This window comes from Cyprinodon variegatus, unplaced genomic scaffold (assembly GCF_000732505.1).
Source record: "Cyprinodon variegatus isolate N-32 unplaced genomic scaffold, C_variegatus-1.0 Scaffold896, whole genome shotgun sequence".
Classification (NCBI taxonomy): domain Eukaryota; kingdom Metazoa; phylum Chordata; class Actinopteri; order Cyprinodontiformes; family Cyprinodontidae; genus Cyprinodon; species Cyprinodon variegatus.
This window is the reverse complement of record NW_015151349.1, coordinates 96,914-106,443: the sequence shown is the minus strand read 5'-3', so window position 1 is coordinate 106,443 and position 9,530 is coordinate 96,914. Positions and strand designations below refer to the sequence as shown.

Here is a 9,530-nt window from a genome sequence, read left to right as displayed (position 1 = left end):
GTCCAAAAACAATATCGGTATCGGATCGGAAGTGCAAAAACCTGGATCGGGACATCTCTAAATGTTATAGTTCATAATATTGTCATAAAAACAGGTCTGAATGAAAACTCAGTTTTTAATGCTCTAAATAATATAATAAAACTGATTCTCGGCTTTATATTAGCTACAACCAACCAGTAATGAACATTTAAAACAAATCTTGGGGAAAAAAAAAAAGTGTGATAAAAGTTTTATTTGGCCAAATGTGTTTATAAATATATTCAGTGATTTTAAAATCGGCAGAGCATATTTAAAATGAATAAATGTAAATACTTTTCCCAGCCAGACGGTAGGCTTTCATCCATCTATACCGGCCTTCCTTCGACTGCAGTTTTCTGCATTTTGTTTTGCAGCTTTGATTAAATCCCGTGAGCGATTGGGATGATTCATGCTGATGTAAAATGATGAAGGGTGAACACAGAAGTTTGTTTTAAGCTTCCAATGTAGCAATACGTTCCAGAGCCAGGTTTGCTCATTGGAATTACACAGAGGACTGAGATTCACTAAGAACTGTTGGTCATGCGCTCTCATGTGACCACAGTCAGCAGGCACTGACACTAGACCAATCAGTTAGAGGGTGGAAACAAACTGCCAACTCATTTCCAACACCGTAATTTAGTACAAGGGTGTGACTTTGTGATGAAAGTTGGTGGGAACACTCTCAGGGTGGGTGCTGATGGACCTACAGTTACTCAACCAGAACGCTTTTATTATGTTTTTGTATTTTTCAAAAATGAGCTCAAACATATATTGATTGAATGCTTTCCTATTGTTGAGAATACAAGAGAACCATAACACACTGATATTTATAGATAGTCAGAGAGATGCCTTTTAGTGCATAACATATATAGGGTCCAAAAACATTCACGTATAAAAACATAACGAATAACAACAGATTCCAATGCCAAAATCGATATATCATGCATCCCTAGAAGTACAATTTAAATTTCATCCATCCAGAAAAAATATGGATATGCTGCATTTTAAATATAGTATAGCATATTTGTTTCTTGTAAACTTTCTGGTAAACTTGGAGATATATTTTATTGCATGTTGCATATCCCAGTAGATCTCTTTCACTTTTAAATTTGCAGCTCTCCCTGCTTCTCTCTGTGCTCTGCTAAAAAAAGATTTATGAACCTCTTCACTAATATAATGATGCCAGAAACAAAATTTCAAAACATGTAGAAGCTCTGCAGTCTGATTTTGTCTGTGCAATAAGAAAACATGTTAATTTTAACCTGAAACTGGGAGTCATGCTCCTCTGAGAAGCCAAGTTTTTTTTAACAAGAAGAACAAACTGTATTCTCAAGCTTATTGCGTTATAATACTAACTTGTATAAACGGTGTCATTAATTTTTTTAACCAACCCGTCTCCTAACTTTTACTTAAACATCAAAGTAGCTGCTGGTTAATATTCAGTGGGTGCTGCTGTGTGTCTATCCAACCGCATAGCTACTTTATACAAAGTCCGATGTCTCAAAGCGACAGATCTGATGACGTTAAACCAAGCGGTGGGACAAGGGAGCAGAGCGAGAGAGGAAAATAATAAACGCAGACTCAAAATCATTTGAACAAAGTTAGCTGCACCCAACTCTGTTACCTTTGGCTAAAGCAAATTAACAGAAATGGGGGGAAAAAACTGAGATTATTAGTGTGGAAAATGTCCAAACCAGTCCTTCAGAAAGTTATGGCTGTCCTTTAGTACACAAATGAATATAAAGGTATTTCTTTGGCAGTGGAGGTTTTACCAACCATTAAAACACATATCAAACATTTCTAGGAGCTAGCAGCTCCGCTAAAACATCTTCACCTTATTTCCATCCAGCTGCATGAGCTAAAATGTTGCCTAATTGTTTTTAATGCTAATCTTCTGCTTACAGATTTAATTTCTCCTAAAGCAGGGGTCTTCAACATTTTCCAGGGCAAGGACCCCCAAACTGATGGCGAGATGGAGCAGGGACCCCCTAATTATATATATTGTATGAAATTGTGTTATATCAAACAGGTCCTATAGTCACTCTATTACAGATGGAGTAATTTAATGAAAGTAATTCCTCCCTAGGGATTATTAAAGTATTTCTGATTCTGATTCCTGGTTGATGGGGCAGGTGTTGTGAATTAAACGGTGCCCAGCTTGAAAGAGCTCCTGTGTGTCGCTGAATGTGTGCATTGATGACTGAAAGACATCTTCTGCCTCCATTTATCTCTTTACTACAGTGAGTTAAATTCATGTTAATGTGGATTTAAAGACATTTTGATTAATGGAAAAAATTGCAGAGGGGAATATAAAAAACAAAGTCTAATAACCAAAACTTTTGCAACCCCTATGCAGTACCTCCATTGAGCCCCTAGGGGTCGCAGACCCCCTGTGGAAGACCTCTGTCCTAAAGGGAAGCATATCTGTGTCATGAGTTTTTCAAGAAATGAGACCGAGGTGATAAGAGAAGTTCGATGCTTTTAATGCAACGGATTCAAATTTACCTCGTTCATAACTGAGGTGTAATTTATAGTCCATACGTGATACTTCAGTTGTTTTCCTCTTAGTATCAACATATTTTATTTTGTCTACCAGTTTCATTATCTTCACTGTGTCTGGCATGGAGCTGTTTGTTCTTCCTGTTCAACTCTGACTTGGAGTCAAGCCACAAATTGAGCAACTCTTCCAAAATGTCAGCACTTATTTTGTCAAACTGAACATTTCTAAAGACCCACAGAAACCCGGTCATAGGATTTGGATAAGCTAGACGCCATGACTTATGAGTAACTTACACTTAATGTATGTCAGCGATCACATAACTTAACTGTAACTTATGGCCCATGTAGTGGATACGGTGGAAAAGTTTAAGCATGCAGAAAATTTCTCGATGCACTCGCCGTATGGCGAGGTGTGCCAGCGTCTTTCAGCGTGCTCATGACTTATACAAAATGTACTCATAACTTATTGAATGTGTGCATGCGTTTTTGCCAGATTTTCCACAGTCAGGCATATGCTGGATAAATTGTCAACATGTAACGGGGGCTTAAGCTTTTTCAGCAGGGCTACCAACAGTATTCAGCTGTTTCTATACATCTACAGGGCTCGATGTTAACCATCGCCCGATCGCCCGGGGCAGGTACTTTTTATTGTCAGGAGAGTACAAATTTCATTGCATTTGCCCGCCGGGCAAGTGCAGTGATCGCAAAAAAGTATATTTATCACTCAAAATTACTTTAAAATCACCGACATTAGCTGAAAACAACCCAGCCGGCGCCATTTTTGTTGTTTTGTACACATTCTCGCGCGATTTGAAAAAGCTGCGAGATTTTCCGCCAGATGGCGTGATTTTTGTCAACCTAGCGGTAATTTTGATGTAGTTACCAAAACGACAAACAAGCTAGAAAGCGCTATCATATCTCAAACATTGGAGAGGTGCATTTAAATGTTATAGAGCTAAACATGTTAAATTGGTGACCTGTTATGTTATTATTATTGTCTTGTTGCTGCATTTATTTTGTCAGGGAAAACTAATCCTGAGTCAGTTAAAAGTCAGGGAATTCTCAGAAATTATGTAAGACTGTGGAAACCCTGTATAAAATAACTGTATAATGATTCTCTAGAAAAGTCACATTATATTAATAGGATTATCTTGTATAAACATACTGTGACTCTAAAATAAGTTATTCATTTGTGACATTGACTTCTATCTTGTGATTTATCTTAAGTTTTTAACCTGTCAAGTTTTTTTTAGATTTTTAACATTACAATTTATATTTTTCCAAGCACACAACAGTTTAAAGCAAAGTTTAGTTTAAAAAGAATGTGCAGGAAGGATTGAAAAGCATGTTAACACGGTAATGTAGGCTTGAGTTCATTATCTGACGCATGCATATACACACCAGGAACCTGGAAACTTAAAAAATACTGAATTACAAAAAACATTTAAAAAACAAACATGTTTTATTGATATATATATAAAAAAAATGAATATTAGGAACTATATTTATCAAACATTATACTGGGCAAGTAAAAATGGTTTCTGGGCAAATGAAATGTGAAAGTCACTTGCCCGAAGAGCAAGTGGTAAAAATCCTAAATGTTAACCCCTGATCTAAATACCAACATCAGAAAAAAGACATGCTACAGCCGGTAAGGAGAAAAAAAAATAAAATATATATATATATAAATATTTGTAAACCAAAAAAAGTTTCTCGTTTAAAAAGAGTTCCTATGTTTTATTCAAAAAAATAGACATGAGGTAAAATAATCATGTTTCATTCCAACTTTCCAAAATGTAATAAAGTTGGGTTACCCATGCAGACGATTACATAGATGTTGCAATACGACATTTCACTTAGTCACTAATTCATCCAACTTCCCTCGAAACCTCAGTTAGATCTAAACATAATCTGCACACAACAGCTTCTACTATCACTAGATCTAATACTCCTCCCAAACGGACCAGTTGGAAATGACGTCCCACCCCTCCCATGGTGACTTTCAGACCTTTACTCTAAATATTAACAAATAGGTTCTTTAGATAGTCAGGATACAGGAAAAAATCCACAGATTTGTAGAATGGGTATTTGAGGTCACAATAAGGCTTTAGTTTAAGTTGGTGTAAAGGTTTCAAAGTCAAAACTAGGGCTTAATAATAAAATCTCAGTTTTTGTTTCTACCAAATCCTTTAACTTATTTTTTTTCCTAACCTAAGTTTAATGATAAAAATGCCAAATGACATATTATTACTTTGAAAAAAATATATATTTTTTGTCACTCATCCACTCAACAAATCGACTCATAGTCAGGCCCTGTTCAAAACTAAGCAAACCGATGGAGGAGGCCAATAAACGCAATTCTAAAAATAATCTTCCAGAGTGAACAAAAAAGTTCATTTAAATGAAAAAAAAATGTTAAACTTTTAACCTATATATTCTGAAAAAGTATTAAGAAAAACAATCCACTGGACTTTGTTTCCAAGTTTGGAGACGTTTCGCTTCCCATCCAGGAAGCTTTTTCAATAAAAAATGTCAAAAATAGCGTTGAGTTTGAGGTTTTATAGAGTAGACCAAAAATAAAGCCTTGTTTTTAGTTTGACTTATGTATCATTTATAATTTAGGTAGTTACGTATATTGACAAACATAATATTTGAAAATAACACTTATTTTAACACCTGGGGGGAAATGCTCTGTTAAAATTGAAGGTGTACAATAATGAGTCTATCAAAGCAGCTGCAGAGATGTGGCTTAGGAGCATATTTTATTACATTACTATTATAACTGACACTTGCTTTTACAAGGTAATACTATTTACATTATGTTCTGAATAAAAAAGTATTACATTAGAATTCAATTTCCCTACTTAAATATTTCACCAGCTAACAAATCAGCCAAATGCAAAATAAACTAAAAACACAAGCATACAGCAATCAATCGCATGTTATTTTTCCCTATAGAGGCTCTGTCCAGTAATCTACGGTCCAAACACTGCCAAAAAAACAAACAAAAAAACACAATGTTCCTGTTTAGTCATCAATTGTTAAGTCATTAGTATTAACAAAACATCACTGTGCAGGACCTGTGATGCAAGCAGCTTGAGCTGCATAGAATATAGATAAGTTTATGGGCCAGTTTAAATAGAAAAATAAGAAATAAAATGTAATTCCTACATTTAACATGGAGACAAAGAATATTAACTGCACCAAGCATCCTACAGAACATTTCCATCTTAGTTTATTAACGTTTTCCTGATTGGATGGCTAAAATAAAAGAAAATGTGAGAGATTCGGTCAGCTCTCAAAGGAACTAGGAAATTGGTGCACTCCTAGAAATTAAACCAGAAAATCAATTTAGGAACAACAATAGTCGGAATACAAGAACATTAATATGAAACGTTGCATCATCTAATTCAAAAGCCAAACTTTTCCCAGGAAACGCTGGAATCAAAACTATTTATCAGAAAGAAAATGTATTTCTCTGGGTTGGACTTTCACAGAAGCAGATCCACCCCACTGACACCAGTGAGCATCCAGAGAACGGACATTGAGATAGCGGAGTCCTATAAGTACCCATTTGGATACAAACTGGACTGGACTCGCAACACTGAGGCTCTGTATGAGAAAGATCAGAGCAGACCATTCCTGCTGAGGACACTGAGGTCTGTTGGAGTTCAGGGGGGGCTCCTAAAGACCTTCTATGACCCTGTTGTGGCATCAGCCATCTTTTATGGAGCTGTCTGTTGGAGCAGTGTCTTATCTGTAGCTGAGAGAAAGCAGCTGGATAAGCTGATCAGGAAGGCCAGCTCTGTGATTGGATGCCCTCTGTACTCAGTGCAGGAGGTGGGAAACAAAAAGATCCCAACTAAAATAACCTCTCCGTTGGATAATGTCTCCCACCCCATGCATGAAGCTGTTGCAGAACTGGAGAGCTCCTTCACTGACAGACTGCTGCACCCTAAATGCACCAGGGAGCGTGATCACAGATCCTTCCTCCCAGCAGCTGGAAGACTCTAGAACCACCACTGTTCCCAACAACCTCAAAAAGTTGCTACATTCATGCTGATTTTTGCAGTTTATACCTTTGTTAGTTAAGCAACATGCTGCTGTCATTTTGCACAACTCTGATGTTGCTGCTATGTTCAAATATTCATTACTGTAAACATATCCATAGCTGTAGATTGGTTATTTATTCTCCAGGTACAGTTTTATATTGTTAAAACACTCTAAACTACATTATTTTTATTGTTTATATTTTAACTATTCACTATTATGTTATTCTTTTACATTTTTGTAAGATCCAGATTTTTTTGTTTTGCTGCTGTAAACGCCAGAATTTCCCCATTGTGGGGCAATAAAGGGATTTTCTATTCTATTCTATTCTGGCAATAGTTTATATGACCTCAAACGATTTAAAAGATCATAAATTCTACTGGAAAGGTTGAGAGCAACCTACAGAAAAGAAGGCAAGTGTTATTAATGCTGTAATAGATGATATAATGAGAGCACACTGCGGTGTAACCTATAGCACATAAACTAGGCTACTGTCAGTTTAAAATACAGTAAGATACGCAGAACAGGGAAGTCCTCGCTAACACACATCCCGCCGGTCAACACACCAACCAAAACAAAACCATGCGGTGATAAAAACTATAATAAACTAAGAAAACCAAGAATGCTCGGAAAACCTCGACACTGCTGGTGCTCAGTTGAGGATTGAGATTAAGCTAACCGCTTCCCATGATGTGTGTAATGTGTTTCCTTAGCTCTGCTTACGTTTCCTGAACTGAGCAACTAAAACTTCTTACCTTTACGAAATATTCAGAAGTTAAAATAACAGTCTTCGTCTTAAATCCCAAGGTCAAATTAAAAAAGACATCCTTTATATAAACTTAGCTAATCACGTTACCGAGTGAAAGGTTCTCAAAGTCGTGTCAACTACTGTAGGTTTAGAGCAAAGTGCGCATGTGCAACATTTTTGGACTGTTTTGATTGGCTGGTTGACCGGCCACCTTCCATGGGGTTGCGTCACTTTTAAAAAAAACTTTATTGAACAGAGCTTCCCTTGACACCGGCAAATAAAGTATGGCATGCCGTTTTGAAATTTATTAGAAGCGCTCTCCTCTCTATTGTTCCATTTGTTGATCACTAAAATAAGATTCTTCCTGGTCAAAACTACATTCCTAATAGCCAGAAATGTACATATAGATATCCTTAATTACATTTTTTTTCCAGCAAAAATTACATTTCAGGCTGCCATTATTGTACTAGTATGAATAAACTTTCAAATACCTAGAAATCTTTAAAAATTTAAAGTGGCCCTTTTGGCATTTATTAGCTTGACTGAATATTTATTTAAGATGTCTCAATTCATTTCTTCCTAGTCAAAATTAACATTTCAGATATCTAAAAATGAACTCTGACGAGGATGAAATCTAATTCAGATCTCCATATTAGAGTTACTGCTAGTCCCTATTAGCAAAATACAGTTTTGCATACTTAAAAACAGATTTTGACTAATATTCAAAAAATAAATGGGGTGCCGTTTTAATATAAAATAGGTAGGCTGAATAGTACTAATAAACTGACTAATTGCATTTGTACCAGTAGAAATTATATTTTAAATACTCCAGAATCAAAATTGTACAAGTAAGAACTACATTTCAGATAACTACAAATCTTTACTTATTTTAGGTGGCAGTTTTAGCAAATATCTGTTTGTATTTCAGATATCTTTAATAGTATTCCTCCTATCTAAAATGAGCATTTAAGATATCTGAAATGTAAATCTTACTGGGACAAATTATCTCACTTTTCCCCATTTGTGTGTATTGGGCTGTTACTTTCAGATATCTGAAATTACATTACTCATATTTACAATAAACATTCTGGATGTCTAAAAATGAATTTCAGATCTCTGTAATCCGATTGTTACTGAAGATGTATGGTCACAGAGATGGATTATTAATAAGATTGAGATTAGATCAGACTGGACTCAATACGAAATGAAAAAGGTAAACATAATACAGAATACAGAGTAATGTTATTTATATAAAAGGAAGTAAAATATAACATGTAATTTAATAAAGTGAGAAATATGAGAATCAGAGAAGGATGAAAAATATTTAGACATGTCAAAAAATGTTTATTGTGCTTACAAAATAGAATCAGAAAATGAAATTTTTCAAATTTTAATAACTTTTTTATTAGAAAAATGCAGTTGATGATTAGATGTCATTAGGACATATGGAGGACTAACTGCAACATAATAAAAGGGATACATAAATAGGTAAATACTTAATGACTAAATAGGCATTCAATAAAATATACAGAAAATACAGAAAACAGATATTATAGCCAATAATGTAATTATACAATGAGCCATAAACTTTTAAATAACCCTTAAAAAGGTGCCTTTTTCTTTTAACTCTTCATCTTTTTTACTCCTTGTATTTTCTCCACCTTGTTTATTTCTTTTTATTCTTTTACCATTTCAGTATTCGTTACTGTCTGAATCTGCAAATGAGGAGGGGGAGGGGTTGCTTTTAAAGGGGACAACTTCTATTGTGTATCACAATCCTAAACTGATCAAATCTACTAGGTCCAATAAGAAGTTTCATTAAAATGCATCTCCTTCTCACAGTTCTAACACAAAACTAAACTTGTATACAACTAATTTGGTGAAGAGCCAATGATTACAGCACGAGGGTTTGTTTATTTGTTATTATATATTTTTTTCCTTTGTCCCTTTTCCTCTCCACCAGAATGTGTCCACAAAAATAAAAAAGGTAAAAGTTGATTTGGTTGAGGAAAATTAGTTGAAGTTATTTCAATCTGCAGAGGCTGACTGGGGTTCAAGGAGACAGAAGCAAAGATACAAAAGATAACTGCAGAAGGCGGCCCCGTCCAGGAAACACACAGCCAGGCAGACGAGCTCCGTCCCAGCTCCCATGTCAGAGAATGAAGAGAGCACATCCAGCCATTCACAGTCAGAGAAACAGGACTACATTGGAAAA

At 35.4% G+C, this 9,530-nt stretch overlaps 1 protein-coding gene across 1 annotated transcript in view; it reads right to left on the bottom strand.

Annotated features, from left to right (window-relative positions):
• Nucleotides 1–7,456, bottom strand: part of LOC107099681 (natural resistance-associated macrophage protein 2-like) — a 38,646-nt gene extending 31,190 nt beyond the window's left edge. The window contains exon 1 of the mRNA XM_015397904.1: nucleotides 7,323–7,456. The gene's annotated coding sequence lies outside the window, so the exon portion shown is untranslated. The remainder of the gene's footprint in view (nucleotides 1–7,322) is intronic.
• Nucleotides 7,457–9,530: the final 2,074 nt, after the last annotated feature.